At 39.0% G+C, this 19,892-nt stretch overlaps 1 long non-coding RNA gene across 1 annotated transcript in view; it reads right to left on the minus strand.

Moving 5' to 3' along the window:
- Positions 1–19,892, minus strand: part of LOC123320387 — a 132,129-nt gene that overhangs the window by 40,602 nt on the left and 71,635 nt on the right. The window contains exon 3 of the long non-coding RNA XR_006538754.1: positions 4,562–4,595. This is a non-coding gene — a long non-coding RNA (uncharacterized LOC123320387). The remainder of the gene's footprint in view (positions 1–4,561; positions 4,596–19,892) is intronic.

Below are 19,892 nucleotides of genomic sequence, written 5' to 3' on the forward strand. Positions count from 1 at the left end.
TCACATGACCTCAGAGATGACTCAATGTAAGGTTCAAAAGTTAAAAAAAATAAAAAACAATAGACCTGTACATCACATCTTTGACAAACAACAGAGAGAACAAGTCAGTACACCACTTATAAAAAGAAGTTCACGAACACTATCGCACGAACAAACTCTCTCGAACAGCATCCAGTAGCCCGAACACACAACCGGTACCCGCACTCGCGAGACCAGCTGAAGCTTTACCACTGAGATCTTGCAGTGGGACGAACTATACGAACCCTACGAGAACTGCGCCACACCACGCGGTTGAACTGCTTGTGTATGATGCAGCCACCCCTCAAAGCGGTATGGATTATGTCTCCAATATCCGCATCCGTAGCGCCAACCATCTTGATGATGTTCAGGTTTTCAGGGCACCATCCTCTCCTAGCACCCACAATGAGCGGAAGTACTTCGATAGTTTTACGGGGTATTGTTTTTCAACCTTCTCTAGGAAGGTGGGAGTGGAGTATATTGCTTTCTTGACTGCGTAAGCCATGCTCAAAGGCTCTGGGCACTCCCAGCTAACTGAAACGTCAGATATTATGACGTGCTGATCTTTAGTTAGAAGAAGGTCGGGTTTTAAAAGTTTTCCTTCCCTGTCCCTAATCCTGGGCTCCCTCGTCACCTGCCAGCCGTTCCTTATCGCTATGTTTTCGAGGCGATAAGCAACGTAGTTGTGCCTGGTTATCTTCTCCCAGTGCATAAGACTACACCTTTGCAGGACATGCGAGAGTGACTCACGCTGCATACATTCTGCACGGCAAACGGCTTCTGGTCCTTGGTTGTACGGCAGGCCTGCTGTTGGTAAGCAGTTTGACCGCAGCTGTATTGCCCGTACATAGTCCTCACCTGACCAGTATCTGGGAGGGTTATCAATGTACGTGTTGCACATCTTATGGTTTTTAAGTGCGTTCAGTCCCTTGCCATAGAAAGATTGGTGGAGTTCACTTATATTGGTATTTTCCAAGCCCACAGAAAGGCTCAGGTCCAGCAGGTGCTTGATGCTCTTTTTGTAAGTTCATCAGCTTTTTCATTTCCTTCAACATCACAATGCTCTTGTACCCATAGTAGAGTCACTTTATTCCCTCTGGCCAGTTGCTTCATTGTATTACGGCTCTCCCATGTCAGCAGTGTGATTCCAGGGACCTCAGCGTGGCCTCTCTGTAAAATAGAGGGTTCACTTCCCATGGCTTTAGAGATCCTCATTTTAGGTCCATATACGCCAATGCCGGTGCCCCTTTCTGATTTTGATCCACCAGTAAACCACATGGATGACTTTTTGTCCAAACGATTTACGAAACTTATTGCACTAGGACTGTCAGCTATGACCGTTTGGAAATCAAAGATGATTGGCATAACATCCTATGATTCTGCCGAGAGGTTTGAGTCCACAATATCCCCATATGTCCATCCGGGTAGGAAATTCCTATAAAGGGATATCCTTATTGCTTCCAGCAGGCTACATTTCCTCGCATGTAGGTGTAGGGGAGGCAGATCAAGCATGGCCACAACCACTGCTGTAGGAGCTGTGTGCATAGCTCCAGTAACACAGGCCAGCCTTTGCAGTTTCTGCAGGCTGTTGCGTGTGGTGACCTATACCTTCGAGGAAACCTCTCTTTCAGAAATATTCAAATAAATCGGACTTCCTATTTACACACTTTTTTCATGAGAATCTCCATAACTCATGAATCACTGAGCTTCTTCCTTAGATATGACATATTGTCCTCAACTCAACTTTTGAAATAGGAAAGTAGTAGTATAACTGGATATTGCAGAAGTCTGAAAATAGTTTAGGGAGAAAGTTCATTGTCAATAACCCGAACATGTAAATTTTCAGCAGATAATCATGATTGGTTTCTCCATAAACGTCTAACAGGCGAGAACGGTGAATCACCTTGTATATTTCAAAACAAAATTGTGTTTTTCTCAAAACGAAACAAAAATCCATTCCAAAATTCCCTGATTCGAGTTGAACGGAAGAGAGGAACGAAAGGCCTTTCTACTCGACAGTATTCTCGATCCTTATATCGATGCCACCTACATTGACGATTTCATTAATTTGTTTACCGATCGGAATCACCCTTTAGTTTTGCTCCGCGACCATAAACTGGTCGGTCTGGATATTGCGGAGATCGAAGTTGTAATTTAATGGCACCAATAAAGTACAGGTTAACTCCGGCCATGATCAAGGGTCTACACAATAGTCTACAGTAGGTATACGAGGAGTATGAGAAAATATTTCCGACATGAAAAGGTTTGAAACGAATACAATTGACAACACTGTTTCTCATACCCAAACTGGAGATTATTTAGGGTACGTTTAATGTAGTGAGTTACCTAGTTTTTGTGGATTTGATCGCTAATGCTCGATTTAATGCGGATACTTTAACTCCACTCACAATTATTTTAGCAGTCGGTTGGCCATAAAAATTTGACACATTCCACTCTGTATGGTGCGAAAATGTGGGGTTATGACGCTTGTCAAAACATTTTTGGGCTTTAAATCAACGCTATGTCGCCCGTTCTACGTAAAAGTTTCTGTTATTACGTATTTTATCACAATGTCGAATCTCTGCGGAAAATATGTGACGAACATAATTGAAGTTTATACAAACTGACTGAAGGCATACCAAATCCAGTTATTTGCATGGAAAATACAAGAGATCAGTATAAAATCATAATATGCACTAGCTTGAGGAGAGTTAATGTTCCTTATCTTCTTTGGCCAAAGTTTGAATACGTTACATCATTTGAATTTAAAAAAATTTTAACCCGAAGATGAAATGCATATGATGCAGTGGTTGGGAATGGGTATCTCCCGAAGGAATTAACAGATAATTACAAGAATGTTAAATTCTTCATCAATAATCATTGCATCAATATAAGTAAAAGGAATTAAGGAAGTTTCAAGTCAAGATGAACTTCGCCTTTGAACAAAAATTTCACCTGAATAAACAATCAACAGGACAACTGGCGCGTATTTGTAGCTGTTCATCATTGATATAATAATAATAATTAGGTATTTATTGGTACCTTAAGACATTTACAATGTATAGGACAAGTCGAATGAAAAATAGAAAAATCAATTTTAGGGAACTTATTCTCCGATGACATTTATCGAAAATCATGTAGTAAACTTTTCGCATTAATTTACTCAAACATAAAATTCTCAAATGCCACCACTTTTTTGGGTCTCCCAATAGAAGGAAATTCTTTGTTATCTTCTTCATTCACAATCTTTCTGATTGTGGAAATATTCAGCAGAAATATAAATCGTTTAGATTCAGATGAAATATTTTATAAATTCTCTCACATTGAATATGTTCGCTACCGTCTGACATATTGTGTATTTTAGAATATCAGGTTATAACTATTTGAATGAGCGAACCTGAACTCTAAATAGCACTTCCTGAAACCCTGTCTCTTTTTTCAATCACTTTCGGCATTTTCTGAATACAAATTGATATTAGTTGTGGCAACGGCGTTATGACATTAACGACATTTCATGAGAGCCAACCTTACTCCGCTCTAGTTACAAAAACTTGAGAAAATTATTTCGTGGCCAACCGACTGCTGAAATAAATGTGAATGCAGTATAGGTATTCGATGTCTCATACTCCAAGTGTCGATACCCCCAATCAATACTGTCTCCTAAGTAAACTTAGGTATGTAGTGACAAACTTATTTTATAATCGATATAATCGTTCAACTGTTGTGCAATTTCTGGTAATTCATTTCGAAACAGTGATTCCCGAGATGCGCAGGTTTCTGATACTCCGCCAGACAATACTTGGCCGTCATTGTGAGCACGTTAAACGTACACAGATATCCTGCAGACAAAACTATCGCACAATTTACTCGATTACTCTATTCCCGACTCATTTAAATGATTTAAAACCGTACCACATTACTCACATTGTATAAATCACATGTTATACAGATCGTAAAGTGATTAACAGGAAAAATTAGGGACGCACCATCAGATTTATGGGGAAAAGTCACAAGGAAAATAGCGGAATGATGCATATTCAAGAAAGGTACGAGAGGCTGCATTCGACAAGTGATTTGGCAAAGATTTGAGGTTATAAATCGACCTATTTTCGTGTTGTTTCCGTGAGGTTGGGAACAGTGATGAACGGCTATTTACAGGTCCGCAACGGTTTGTTATGGTTTTCTAGTCTTGGATGGATGCAGTTTACGAAATGCGAAGGAGTATTCCCGACAAGAATTCCTCAATTTCGCGTGTTTTGATACTAAAAAACAGGCTGGAAATTTCACTTTATTCCGAGGATAAAATTAAAATTGGAAAAAAGCAATAATTTCATCTACCAAAAATCAATGTCGAGTATTCGTGAAACTTGTAAAATTTCAATGGTCTGAGTCCGAATATAAAAACTGTAAAATGTTTCGAAACTCGTTCATGAAAAAATAACAACTGATTTGGAATTGAAAAGATGAAAAGAATGAAATAAATAAACACAAACTTCAATAAGAGCAATATGAAAGATTTAACCATGAAACGAAGAGAACTCACCTTTCGAAGACGTGCCTGCTATCAGCTTTCAAACCTGTGGACAAGGAGAAAAATATATGAGTAACGAGTTTTTCTTAACGCTGAAATTGACATTTTAAATGTTTTTATCGTTTAAACGTCATAAGATTAAACAACAAAGTTACCCACGAAAAATGGGAGATGCAGAATCGATGCTCAACTTTACTCACCCTGTATACGAACCGAGCGATTTTAATTAACGGAAAACGTACGTATTTCGAATGCACCAGATCCATGCAGGCCATTAAACGTGAAATATCTAACACACGTTCCCCGTTACCGGCTTTAATTCGAATTTTGGGCGATAATTCAGAATTTCGATCTAACAAGAAAGTATAAATCTATCAAACGGGTCGGGAGTGTTGGACAGATTTATGGAGATAATGAGTCAATTCCCGCTCAGCCAAAATAGAAAACGTACGTTCGATGCGGCGGGCGCCTGTTGCACACAGAGATATACAGGGTGCGCCTTGCGAATCGATACCGATATCAATTTCAACCATTTTTCCTCGGCAAAGTGTGCAGTGGAACAAGGATCCATGTATGAGAACAGGAAAATCAGATTGTGAATGTTCAGGGTCACTAAGATCATCAGGATTGCATACTCCTTATTATTTGTGTCCGGGTTTCTTTGGTACTGTTTGAAATAACAATAATTAGATCTAGTCTTAATTTGCGTTTTTTCTTCACGATGCAATAAAAAATGTCTGATGCTCATGATACTGAAAGTGCGAAACCATATGGTTTGTATATGGTTCGAATGAGTAAAATGCACTCTACTAACGTGTAATAATGGCCCATACTCATGAGCATTAAGTGCTCTAACCGAAACTCAGTGAAGCACTGTCAAGCACTGAATGAGCTTCTGTCATTCGACTTTCGTGTAATACTCACGCCGATACCCACATGACCATCCATACTCAATGCATAATTGAAGTAAAAACAGAATTATATAATTCTAACTAACATGAGTTGAACAACTTTAGCCCACATAAAGACGTTATTGTGACAATACACGTGTTTTACAACTCATGTAAGTGAAAATCATCAAAAATTGGAGTATCGAGCCATAATCAAGTACCTGTATTCAAAAGGGTTAAGAGGTAAGCAGATTTACGAAGATATGCTTAATACTCTTGGTGATCAATGTCCTTCGTATGCGACCGTGAAAAACCGGACTACAAGCTTCGAAAGAGGTAAATTTTCCATTGAAGATGATGACCGATCGGGATGGCCAGTTTCTGTGTCAGTCCGCGAAAATATCGATGCAGTTCCTGACATGGTTTTATCAGACCATCGAATTGGGCTAAAACGGATATCTGAAGCACTGAATATTTCATACGAACGCGTTCATCATAGAGTTCACGTCAATTTGGACATGAGGAAAATTGCTGCAAAATGGATCCTCAAATGCTTGAATGTTGACCAAAAGCGTGCAAGGGTAGAAGCATCGCGTTCGATCTGTGCTCGATTTGAAAACGATGTGGACTTTTTAAACCGAATTGTTACTATGGATGATACTCGGGTACATTTCTACGATCTAGAAACAAAGCAACAATCGATGGAATGGCGACACTCTGGTTCTCCGAGACCTAAGAAGTTTCGTGTACAAAAATTGGCTGGAAAAGTTCTTGTTTCAGTTTTTTGGAATTGACATGGAGTAATCATGATTGATTTTTTGGATAAGGGCACCGGAGATTACTATTCGACATTACTGACCACTATACGGGAAAAAATTAAAAAGAAAAGACGCGGAAAGCTATCCAGAGGTGTTTTGTTTTTGCAGGACAACGCCCCTGCACACAAATCTCATGTTTCCATTCGAAAAATACGTGATTTAGGGTTTGAATTACTAGAATACTCCCCTTATTCACCAGATTTGGCCTCATCCGACTATCATCTCTTTCCTCAGCTGAAAAGTTTCAAAACTCGTAAATTTTCTTCCAACAAGGAGGTAATAAAAGCTGGGGAGCTCTGGTTTGCGGAGCAAGAGGAACATTTTTTTTTGAAAGGTCTGGAGACGTTGCAGGTTAGCTGTACTAAATGTATCCAATCAGGAGGAGAATATGTTGAGTAGTAAAATATTTTAACATTGAAATTGTGTTTGGTTCTATAGTAGGCTAAGAATTTTTCAATATATCCTCGTGTATCAATTGAATACTTTGCAGCCCACAGTTATTGGCATGACAAAAATATGTGATTCAAGATGAGATTGACATCTGACAAATTCATCTGTCACTTCTATACTCAGACTCCCAGAACGAAGTCCAATACCTGAAAGTAGCCGGACCTTTCCTCATCCCAGGAGGAAAAAAATACGTGTAAATAACCCAAATGGCATCGATGCGCCTATATATGCAAGAGCGACCATTCTGTGTCGATACAATGCGAGATACGATTGTTTTATCGTCGGGGCCGGGTAATAATCATTTGTGAACAGGACTGCTACGTCCGAAGAACAACATCTGATCGTTAGTAGATACCTACGGTTCGATGGTCTCGACTTTTTACGGCCCATTTACGGGAATATATTCAGCCGGTATCCATCTACACGAATTGATGGTCGGAATGTTGTAAGATGCCGTCTTTAAATCCGAACAGATATCGATAAATTTTTAGCCCGATCCGTAATCGGTGTCTTTTCCGATCCGGAAGATCTATACGTAGACCGGCGGGTTGAGTTCTTCAATTACACGGTGATGCGTCTGATGCACTCTGTATAATGGCTTCGCGAAGCTACACATTGTGTGAGTACAGACTCACATAAGTCGACACGGGAGATTTGTCTGCGACGGCTAGAGAAGCAGGAACTAGGAGAACTCAGCCTCCACTAGCTCTACTGAAAGCTAGGGGCGAAAAGCTACCCCTAATATGCAATACACATTTAAGTACATATAGAGTCTCGGCCACTAGATGTTATGTTACGTTTTTACGAGTTTAAATAGCAGGATTTTTATCTTAATATCTAGGACAAGAGTTCTTAAATGTCATTTTTCAATACATCTATGAATATTACGATAGGCAAGAAATATATGTACAAGTTCGATGTCCAGTGGGGAGATCTCTGAAACTAGAATAGCTAGAGCAAAACCCATGACACATTTCCGAGCAGTTTTTCGGAGAAACAAAAAATGATGCAAACCGTAGTGTGTTGTGTCCTTACTGTTCAATATTTTCGCCACAGCTGTCTCTATAATTGCTGACGTGAGTATGCCTGTAAGAGGTGTTGAAAGAGGATTCAGATTTGATGGAGGCCTGTTCATCCTGAAGCGCCTCAGAGCAAAAACCCGTTCAAAGTTTATCACGGAACTTCAATATGCAGACGACTGCGCACTCATCGCTAGCAGCCCAGAGGATCTACAGATAATGCTGGACACCTATAAACATATAGACGAATCTTTAAGCCTTAGACTCAATATCGACAAAACCAAAATCCTGGTTGAGCAGTTCAAATACTTGGGAAGCTTCATAAATACTAGGACTAACCTAGACACGGAAATAAACAATCGTATCAATTCGGGATCACGGGCATTCTGGAAGCTAAAGGACAGAGTGTTTCAAAATCACGACCTCAATCTGAAGATCAAGATCTGTTAACAAAGCAGGTGTCCCACCAACGCTTCTTTACGGAAGCGAAAGCTAGATGCCCTACAGGAAACATATTGAACAGCTTGGACAAACGCAACAATGTCATCTAAGACAAATAATGCACATCAGATGGTTCCACAAAGTTTCGAATGCAGAAGTCTTGCAACGCGCGAGTTGTAAAACAATTGAGACTCAAGTAACGAAGGCCCGAAGCCACATTCTGAGGATGCAAGACACAAGACTCCCCAAAATAGCTCTGTATGGCGAATTCACAGAGGGGGCTCGGAAACCAGGAGGCCAGTATAAGCCGTTCAAAGATTTACTGCATCAATCCCAGTTAATGCCAATAATAACTGGGAACAACTAGCGTTAGACAGGTCACTGTGGAGGTCTTTGGTGCACAGTTATAATGGAGAATCGAGAAGGATACAGCGGCGGTCAGATCTGGTTGGTGACTATCCATGCCCGGAGTATGGAAGGATCTGTAGGTCACAGTTGATTCTCTTCAGTCACAGTAGGGCACACAGTCGCAATTAGCCCTAAAAGATTATAAGTCTGTTCGCACCGTTTTTTTTGTTCGAGTTATTGGCAGAAAATTCTGACGATCTCGAAAAGTTCTTATAACTTTTTTGTCTTTGAAGTTACATATCTGAAACTTGAACCTTCTACAGGCACCTTTTCACGTAGAATCCACTGACAAGCTCAAAAATATTTTCATTCCGAATCATAAGGCGAGCTATTTTTTATTGAATTTCTTATTTTTGAATTGGAAAAAATCTTTAGTCAGTAGACTCTACGTATAAAAGTGCCTGAGAAGGTTCAAGTTTCAGGTCTGTAACTTCAAAGACGACAAAATTATGGGAACTTTTCGAAATAGTCGAAAATCTCAATTTTTGCTGATAACACAAAATCGAAGAATCGTAGGAGACTTCGGTTTTCACCATTTATTTGTTTCTTTGAAAAAAAGGTTATAAACGTGTCCTCGGTTTTGCTCTAGCTCTTCTAGTTAGCGAGATTCCCTCACTAGACATCGAATTTGGGACACTCTGTACATTATGAATTTTGATACCCAGGTGTATGAAGAGGCTCAGTTTCCCTTGCCTCCTCTGACGACCCACTCTTAGGATTGAGTACAATTGGAAGTAATTTATTCCACGAGAGAAATATCTATCTTTTGAGTATTGGAGATGCTTTGGTACCCTAAAACAACGTAAATCTGAAGAGAGATCAGTGAAATTGAACAGAATCCGAACGAAAATCGAGTAATCAAATACCGGATCTCGACAATAATAGAATAGACGCCAGATCTTCTCCCAAACAACGCGTTTACATTTTGGGGGCTTCTGAAAAATTTTTTCACGGATTCCACCACGGGATCCAAGGCATAAATCGACCAAGAAAGACATTGTGCTTACGGAGGCAAGAAAACGGGGCCCATATTGCTCTTCCCTCCGCGCCCCCGAAACATCTCATCAATATTCTCGATGGATTCCTGTAAAATGTAAACTGTCCACCTTCCGAGAAAGGTGACACATTTTTTCCCTCGACGTGTAAATCAACCGGTGTATGCTACTACAGGTGTCCGATCGGAGATAAAGTCGAGATTATTACATTCTGCCCGTTCGTGATCTCACCCGAGCCAGGGGCGGTACGTGGTTTCAACAGGGGGGGGGCTGAAAATACCGAGGGATTCTGGAAATTCCACGCTAGGTCATCAGGAGAAGTTGAAGTACGATAAGAACAGTTTTCATAAGTCAAAACGACCTAATATGAGGTCGAAACTGATTTAAGAAAAATCTCTGTACAGGGTGTGAATGAATAATTGCGAAAAAAATTTAGGAAGGGAGATTCCTTGTCAAAATGTAGTATGAAAAATAAAAAACGACTAATTTTAGGGGATAAATTCCGAGGGATGTAACTGGAAAGAGGAAATCTCCTGGCAAAAATCAAAAATAGTGGTCTCTCCGAAAATCTTTGACCAAATTTTGTGGCATTCATTCCGGGACACTGTGTACGTACTTCGAAATGGAGTGAGTGAATAATGATATTTTTTTAAGAGATTGTAATTGCGGGAAAAAAGAAATTGAATAATAGTTTTTTATACCCCTTAAGCCTCCTTGTAACAGCCGAGAATTCTCTACCAGATTCTGGTAAGAAAATGGCAGAGATTTCTTTCCATTCCATTGCTGTATCCCGTTACCGGGAATAAATCTACAAAAAGAAGGAAAAAAAATTGCGAACAGACTTGTAGTCTCTTAGGGCTAGTTGCGAACGTGTGACCTCCTGTGACTAAAGAGACCCAACCGTGACCTGCAGATCCTTCAACACTCAGGGCATGGATAGTCACCAACCAGATCTGGCCGACGCTGTATTCTTCTCGAGTCTCCATTATAACTGTGTACCATAGACCTCCACTGTGACCTGTCTAACTCTAGTTGTTCCCAGTTATGATTGGCATTAACTAATTTTAGGTATTGATGTAGTGTATCCTTAAACCGCTTATAGGGGCCTCCTGGTTTCCGGACTCTCTCAGTGAATTCGCCATATAGAGCTATTTTGGGTAGTCTTGTGTCTTGCATCCTCGGAATGTGGCCGCTCCATCTGAGTCGGGCCTTCGTTACTTGAGTCTCAATTGTTGTACAACTCGCGCCCTGCAAGACTTCTGCATTCGAAACTTTGTGGAACCATCTGATGTGCAGAGATTATTTTGTATGCAACTGAACAGAGAATTCTACCGAAAGTGCGTATGTAACGGTAAAGAATTCACGGCGCATGAATTCTCGAGTGAATTCTCTAGAGGATTCTCGGCTGTCGCAAACCGGCTTTAGATAATAACTGAATCGAGCAATGCAATGATTTTTCTAACTACTCTTTTTTCTCTGTTCAATATGATATACTGTAGATAAAAACACGTACCTATTCAAGGATAAGTATGCGTTGAAATATTAATTTCATGACTTATACATGATGAATCTTTGACTCGTACAACTATTTTAACAGTAGATTCTTGAGGTCAAAAGAAACACTTTATTTCTATAACATTTTTCCGATATGGCTCTGACGAAAAGATATAGCCATTTCAAGTTTTCATAATGAACTGTGCTACCTTCAGAATACTAACTAAATCTGTGACACTACATATCTGTGGATCTTTTAAAAAGTGTCTAAAAGGTCTGAACACCCAATTTCTCGAATTCCACAGACATTTTTTATTTTTGAAGATCAAATTACTCGAAAACGGCGCATTATACGAGAAAATATAAGGAACACCTAGGTACTTTCATTTCACAAAACGTACAAATATTCATTAGATAGCATCCATCTTAGTAGTTTCAAGAGTTTTGGTATTTTTATGGTACGTAATGGTCATGATGAGAAAACTGGGTGATATCTTGTGTTCGTAAAAGATTCATCAAATAAATGAAAAACTATATTCCGAAATTCATTTCATTCGATAAAACCTTTTGTGGGGTGAAACTAACAATAACATTTTTATGGTTTTTCAACATCCTGAATCTTCCAAACCAAACCGATTCAGAAAAAATGGCAAAGGAAAAAAGCGATCCTTTGGACCTCAAGAATCTTTTGTTGAAATATTTTTACGCGTCAAAGACTCATCCTGCGTTGGATTTTCGACGGGAAAAATATGGTGGCTGCACGCCACTGCCCCTGTATCCCTTGTCATTTCTTTTCCCGATATTTATTCCTAACCGATCCCGAGAAATATCGTCTTGAATATTAATCCAGCGTATCTTTCTCATATCTACCTGTCGATGGTCACCAGTATTTGTCGAAATGAAAACGGATAAAAATAACACAAAACATTAATTCTTCGCGTCTTATCAGATCAGGTCTTGATTAATTTTCATTCCTTCAATTTGAATCGTTCACTTCTCGGACCATCCTTGATCAGATACCAGAACGGAGGAGTGAATGATTGAAGAACACTCTGGAGAATATGCATAAAACTGACAGCGAGAAGTTGAACAGCTTTCTCGTCATGTTATGAGCACATTTTTCATTCCATAATATTGGTTTATTATTCTCGATAACTAGCAGGCCAATATATCATATAAAAATCATAATAATACGTCACGAGTAATTTTATGAAAGCCCCCTCCACAATATATCAACGACTGAAGGGAATCAGGCAACTTTTTCATCACCGAACCATTAAAGTTCATCCAAAACCCTGAATTCCACTCAATTCAACCAAATTTTGGTATTAGCAACAATTTCTACGCAGCTCTTCTAGGAAACTCCGTTTTTTCTGGATGATAACACGCTGCCATGTAGATCCTACTAGGTGAACGCCATATTTGTAACAGTTATCATTCATAAAAAAATTGAACGGAATATTACCGGGAAAATTGCGAGGTTAAACAAACCCTGAAAGCTCGGCGTTGATCAACTACCTCCCATAGGGCCATCTAGTCGGCCTGGAAACGCTACAGTAGCGACAGACCGTACGTTCGCGAAAATAGAATTCTCGGAAAACGCAACGAGCGAGAAAATCAACACAAAGGGCCCTTTCGCGACGGCCGCTTCTCGGAAAAACGTCCGCTGCGAGCGCGTTCAATACCATCGCTACCCCGAGTACGATTCCGAACTTCCACGAAACCATTTAATCCGATAAAGAACCAATCTAGGACGACAATCCCGATAGTTTCGATATCGCGGCGCGCTCCGGCGATAGACAACCGATGATTCCCGGCCCGAGAGCGTCGGGTATGGCTAGCCGCCTTTGATGTCGTCCCATTGAAGTACGCCGCGGTTGGTCTTGCTCCCGAGAAGCGGCACGCTGCGCTTCCATTTCGGGGCGCGAGAAGGAGGACGGTCACAATGGGATGGTTGCGGCTTGCTGGGACGCTGATAGTTCGTATCTAATCGAAGGATTCGGGTTATATTATTGGTATTATTAGATATCGATGACGATAGGGAAATATTAATAACGGTCGGGGAAGATCGATCTGAAGGGTACGGGAGGTTGGACAATGAAATGTGCCATGCAGAGTTGATTAAAATCGATTTTCTTTTCAGATTGGATCATTTGAGTCGCCACATGTCATCAAAATGCTATTTCCCATAGAAATAAACAAGATAATATCACCTACCACTCTATACGCAGACAAATAGTGGGGGTGGAGTAAGTGCAATAAATTCAGTAAATCAAAGATTTTTTCTCTGTTTTTGGTATGAGAAATTGTTACACAGCGTTTCCAAAATCTGTGTGTGATATGACGTCATCGATAGTTTTCTAAATGGCAGCCCTAATTTTTTATGATATATTTCACAGGGTGTCCGGATTTAACTTTAATACAGGGTTATAGTGAAATCTGTTTAGTTTAATACAGGGTGTTTTCAAACGCACCTTAACAGAAGGTAGAAGTCGTCGAAACAATGTAAAATATTCAAGATAGCTGAGCTACAACCCCTAGAAGTTCTACAAAATTCACTTCGGCATCGGAAAAACGAAACAAAGCATAAACATATAGTTGGACAATGAATGGTTCAATATATTCGAGTCTATCTGATTAGTTGCATCAGGTCACTTGAAAAAATCGTTGTATCGTGCGATTTATGGTGAAAACAGTGTGAAAAATTGAGACAGTTTATTGAAAGTGCACATGTTGACAATGTGCTTTTATTGTAAGCCTATTTCATCCCATTTTTACGACGATTGTTGTAGAATACGAACAAGAGGAAGATTGTGACCATTGTCCAAAAATTTGTGAATTACTCGAAAATTCTATTTTTTTACACTTGTTCCTAAGTATTTTTCTGTCTCAATAATGAGAAAAACTAGGTAATCCTATGTACATTTTCATCTACAAGTAAAAATCGAAAGGGCCAAAATCCTTGATCAAACCAAATTTGGTTGAGTCATCGCGAGACAATTTCCTATTCATTTGCGATAACAAATGATCTAGGGTCGTATTAGGATAGTAATCAATTTTTTGTCAACTTCCTTATTTTGAAAGTTTTGTAAAGGTGATTTTTGATGGAACGCTTATTTTGATAAGTTCTACCCTTTGTTAAAAAAACAACCTCACCTTTAAATACACCCCGTATATTTCACGGGGTGGTTCTAGCGATCAAAAGATGAAGAAAACTCCATATCAACTCAGTGCGCTGGAGCCTCTTCAACAAAATCTCAAAAATCTAGTAAATATGCAATAGCTGTGTCAAAATTTGATTGATCCTAGTAAAATTTAGTTCATAGGAGGTGTTGGATAAACTGAATGGTCCAGTTATAAAAAAATGGCCTGACTCTGATCAGTGGCAGATATACAGGGCGAGTCTCTGACACTTTCAAATATTTCAGAAACAGATTTTTGATTGAGGAGATAGTTTAATGTCTGAAGTTTAATATCATGAAAGTTTTGACGGCATGCAGACAGGAATTGAATTCTGAAAAAAGTACCTCCCAGAGCAGGATTCGAACCTATTATCCCCCTATTACCGGTCAGCCCGGGTAGCTCAGTTGGGAGAGTACCTGAACGGTAATCGGGGGGTCGTAGGTTCGAATTCTGCTCTGGGTGGTACTTTTCTCAGAATTCAATTCCTGTCTGCATGACGTCAAAACTTTCATGGCAGATTTTTGAGTTCGAAAGAAACACTCTTTTTTCCGATCCGGCCCTGATAAAAAGACATAGCTTTTTTTAGTTTTCAAAATGAGCTGTGCCACCCTCAAAAAAACAAAATTATCTTCAGAATAACTAGCTGAATCTGTGACTTTACACCTCTGTGGATCTTAAGGAGTTGCATTCGGTCAAGCACCCAAATTTTCGAATTTCACAGATATTTTTTATTTTCGAACATCAAATTAGGTACTCTAAAACGACGCATTATACGAGAAGATATGAAGAACAGTTTTACTTTCCAAAACGTGCAAATAATCATTAGAAAGCGTCTAACTTAGTTTCATGAGTTGGATTCTTTGTACTTTTGGTATTTTTATATTACGTAATGGTCATAATGAGAAAACTGGGAGACGTGGGTGATATCTTGTGTTCGAAAAAGATTCATCGAATGAATGAAAAACTATATTGTGCATTTAATTTCATTCAATCAAATCATTTGTGAGATAGAACTAAAAATAATAGTTTTTTATGGTTGTTCAACAGCCTGTAGCTTTTGAACCGAGCCGATTCAGAAGAAATTGTAAAGTAATATAGTGTTTCCTTTGACCTCAATAATCTACTTTCAAAAGATTTGTATGAGTCAAAGACTCCTGTATAATATGTATTAATACGTCGTAATTGTATTAAGCTTGTACAGGGTGGGCAAAATTCGTTGTCTACTGAGGGGATCTCGAGAACTATAGCAGCTAGAAGAAAACGGACGACACATTCTCGAGCTCTTTTTTCTTGACTAATCCAAAACTGAAAACAGATCCAGCCTAACGTTCATAGATTTTGAGTTATGAACGAAAATTGAGAAATTGTCATTTTCAATGAAGCTGAATAACTCGTTTATTTGAACTCGTATTCGAAATCCGTTGTTACATTCTACAGGCACTTTTTTATGAAGAATTCGAATATGATATCATTAAATTTTTTCATCCAGTTATTTTCGCGATACGACAGGGATTTCCGATTTTTCAAATGTAAACTATAGTTGAAAGTTCCCTCATTCTGCTGCAATTTTTTTGCTGATTTCAAAAATGTATCATATGTTGCTATTCACATTGATATAACATAAGAAAAAAAATTCAATACTTTTTCCTGCTTTTCGATTCACTGTTGAATTTTTAGTAGGCTGGCGTAACCATAGCAACCGTTGAATATGCATTATATTTTGTGAACCTGAGCCTCTATGATTGAAATCACGGATTGCTGAATAAATATTTCGATGATTAATTTGCCATCGTTTGTTCTCCCGATGTTTGGCATGCTTATCTTACGATGGTTTACAATTCGAATACTACCGTGGACAGACGTACCTATTTTTCATCATCTTACTTTTGTAAAAATCATAATTATAGACAGCTTTCGTATTTTATTTATATTACTGACTCTTTAAGTTTCTTTCATGAATTGAAAAACGATAATTGAATAAATTTTCTTCTTTAATAATCAGACGAAAGTCTTTTACTCTCTTTTAAAGGATATCGATCTCGATATATAAAAGAAATAATTATTCGACAGTCTGTGATTCCTATCACACAAGGTTGAGTTCACATAGGATTATGTGGAGTTCACAAACCATAATGCATTTTCAACGGTCGCTATGGTTACGCTAGTCTACTAAAAATTCAACAGTGACAACAGTGAATCGAAAAGCAGGATAAAGTATTGAATTTTTTTGTTATATTCATGTGAATAGCGACATATGATACATTTTTGAAATCAGCAAAAAAATTGCAGCAGAATGAAAGGACTTTCAACTATAGTTTACATTTGAAAAATCAGAAATCCCTGTCGTATTTCGAAAATTACTGGATCAAAAAATTCAATAATATCATATTCGATCTACCCATAAAAAAGTGCCTGTAGAATGTGACAACGGATTTCGAATACGAGTTCAAATAAAAGAGTTATTCAGCTTCATTGAAAATGACAATTTCTCAATTTTCGTTCATAACTCAAAATCTATGAACGTTAGGCTGGATCTGTTTTCAGTTTTGGATTAGTCAAGAAAAAAGAGCTCGAGTTCGTGTCGTCCGTTTTCTTCTAGCTGCTATAGTTCTCGAGATCCCTTCAGTAGACAACGAATTTTGCCCACCCTGTACAGCTGACAGTCAAGGTCATCGAATTTTGCCCACCCTGTACATCGGCATCGATTTAAAGACGAAGGATTCCTTCATTGAGACCATACGACCATCGGCAATCAAGTTAAACGACAAGACGCGAAGCCTTCCGGTCTACACGTCGAAATAACAAATCAACCCCTTATACCAAGACCAGAATCAACCCTTGCAGCGTCCCGGAAACGCGCCCGGCACCAATCAACCCGACAACGAACATCGTTAGCTGCCGACTTCAGGAGCGGCCTCTTCAAAAGGCGAGCACCTCCTCCAAGTGAACAGGCCGCGGGGCCACCTTTGACCTCGCCGTCAAATTTCCTGGCCTCGGCCGGACAAACGTTCCCTTTGTAGTCCGTTACACCGGCGGGCCCGGGGCGCGTTGGCGCCTTCCCGATTTCACCCCCCACCCCCCATACCGCGATTGTATTATTGTTTCGTCGTCGCGGCCTCCCATCCCTCCAGATATAATATATCGGGCCTGCGGATTATCGGACTGCCACTCGCAAATTTCGCCCGTTTAAAATCAAACGATCCGGGGTTAATCGGTCTTAGGTGAGGAGGGAGTGGACGGGGTAGAGGGAGGTGGTTGTGGTGGTGGTTGATCTGGCCCGAAGGTTCGTAGATGGGGGATGGGGTGTCTTCGTGTGTGTGTGTGTATGTATGGTCATTTGCAGGATATTAAGGTTTGGATTGGGGTTGATGGGTTTCGCAGCCGATTAAGGGAGAATATATGGAAGTGGGGAGATGATGTGGGAAGTTCAGATCAAACACTTATTGAACGAGCTATTTACAGGGCGATTGCCATGATAAATCAGTTTGTTCCTCCACACTTTTAAAGTAGCTGCTTATCTTGCTTGATCCTCATCATAACCTTTCGGATTCTGCGCTTCATTTAACGAAAGTTTATCTATTCGATAAATATATTGGATTCATAACTGGTAATTTCAATTGCAGAGGCCTATTCGGAAAGAAAAACTTCCAATAACCTTGGATTTAGATGAACCGTCGAAGATGTCGTACTATTTGACGTTCTTGCTCACAAGCATTTAACCTCACATTAGTAGATACCATACTAGGATTTGGGAATTTTAGTAGTTATGGAAGGATACTGGATGGATTGATCTCTAGAAAACCACCTTATTGGTAATTGAAAGTTTTCAAAACATTGATAGTGACCTCACACAAAATAAGCGACACTTTATCCATTCGATAAAGTTTTCGAACTGATAACTAATGATGGTTATTGAACGAGCACAGAAACCGTTCATTAAACTGTCAAAAGCTGCTATTTTCTAAAGATTAATGTTTGCCTTAGCAGAATTATTTCTATATAATTGATAATAAGCCATTTTTTGACATTTCGAAGTTGATAATAACCACAATTGAGGGTTGACAATTGACCTGAAATACCTAAGTGTACTCAGGAAGGATTTTGAAGATGGTCGTTCAGTTAAATGTCGTTTCACAAAGGACTTGACTACTGGGCTTCCGGTAACAAGCAAAGATTACGAGTAGGTACCTACAAGTAACAGGTTTTTCACTATAAATTGACCCCCTCTAACTATATCACAAAAAAAAACATAAAAATATTTCAAACAAAAATTGTACGGAATCCAATGGATTTTTTCAAAATGATTCATTTCTTCAAATGGGACAATCCGTATATTTTTTGCTAGGTCTTCATCTCCCGATCTTTAAATACAAGGTGTATTTGAAGTCGAGACTTTTTTTAACTCGATTTCGAAAATCTCGATTTTTTGGGTCAAAAATGAGCAAGGGGTTAGACCCCCCTAAAATGACTTATTTTCTACTCTGTCTGAAAATCAGGATGTTCTATTACTGTCTTAGGATATGGAGTGCATAGAATTAGGTTCGAAGATTTTAGAAAACCAAGAAGTTGATGCTTCAATAGAGAATTGCACTCCAGAGAGCTCTTCGAAGTCAATTCGAAAATGAAAAGTGGAAAAACAAAAAAAAAAAAATTTTCTCATAAACTGGGCCAGATATTTAAAATTCTGGTATGGGAATATAGGTTTTCGAACACGACGAATCTATTGCGAGCAATTTCGAAAGCCTATCTCCCTTCGTTTAGATTTTCATCTGTGAAATGGCATTTTTTCAAAAATTGCAATTTTCAATCTGCCATATCTCCTGTTATATTCGTCTGATCCAATTGGGATTTTCGGTTTTATAATCAGCATTGCCAAGGCTTCAACCCAAGCCCAGAAACTGGATTTCGAAAATCTCGATTTTTTGGGTCAAAAATGAGCAAGGGGTTAGACCCCCCTAAAATGACCTATTTTCTACTCTGTCTGAAAATCAGGATGTTCTATGACTGTCTTAGGATATGGAGTGCATATATTCAGGTTTGAAGATTTTAGAAAACCAAACAGTTGATGATTCAATAGAAAATTGCACTCCAGAGAGCCCTTCGAAGTCAACTCGAAAATGAAAAGTGGAAAAACAAAAAAACTTATTCTTTCATGAACTCGGCCAGATATTTGAAACTTTGGTATGGAAATATAGGTTTTCGAACACGTTGAATTTATTGCAAGCAATTTCGGAAGCCTATCTCCCTTCGTTTAGATTTTCATCTGTGAAATGGCATTTTTTTCAAAAATTGCAATTTTCAATCTGCCATATCTCCTGTTATATTCGTCTGATCCAATTGGGATTTCCGGTTTTATAATCAGCATTGCCAAGGCCTCCACCCAAGCACAAAAACTCGATTTCGAAAATCTCGATTTTTTGGGTCAAAAATGAGCAAGGGGTTAGACCCCCCTAAAATGACCTATTTTCTACTCTGTCTGAAAATCAGGATGTTCTACTATTGTCTTGGGATATGGAGTGCATAGAATTTGTTTCGAAGATTCCAGAAAACCAAACAGTTGACGATTTGATAGAGAATTGCACTCCAGAGAGCTCTTCGAAGTCAACTCGAAAATGAAAAGTGGAAAAACAAAAAACTTTATTTTC

This window comes from Coccinella septempunctata, chromosome 9 (genome assembly GCF_907165205.1).
Source record: "Coccinella septempunctata chromosome 9, icCocSept1.1, whole genome shotgun sequence".
NCBI lineage: Eukaryota > Metazoa > Arthropoda > Insecta > Coleoptera > Coccinellidae > Coccinella > Coccinella septempunctata.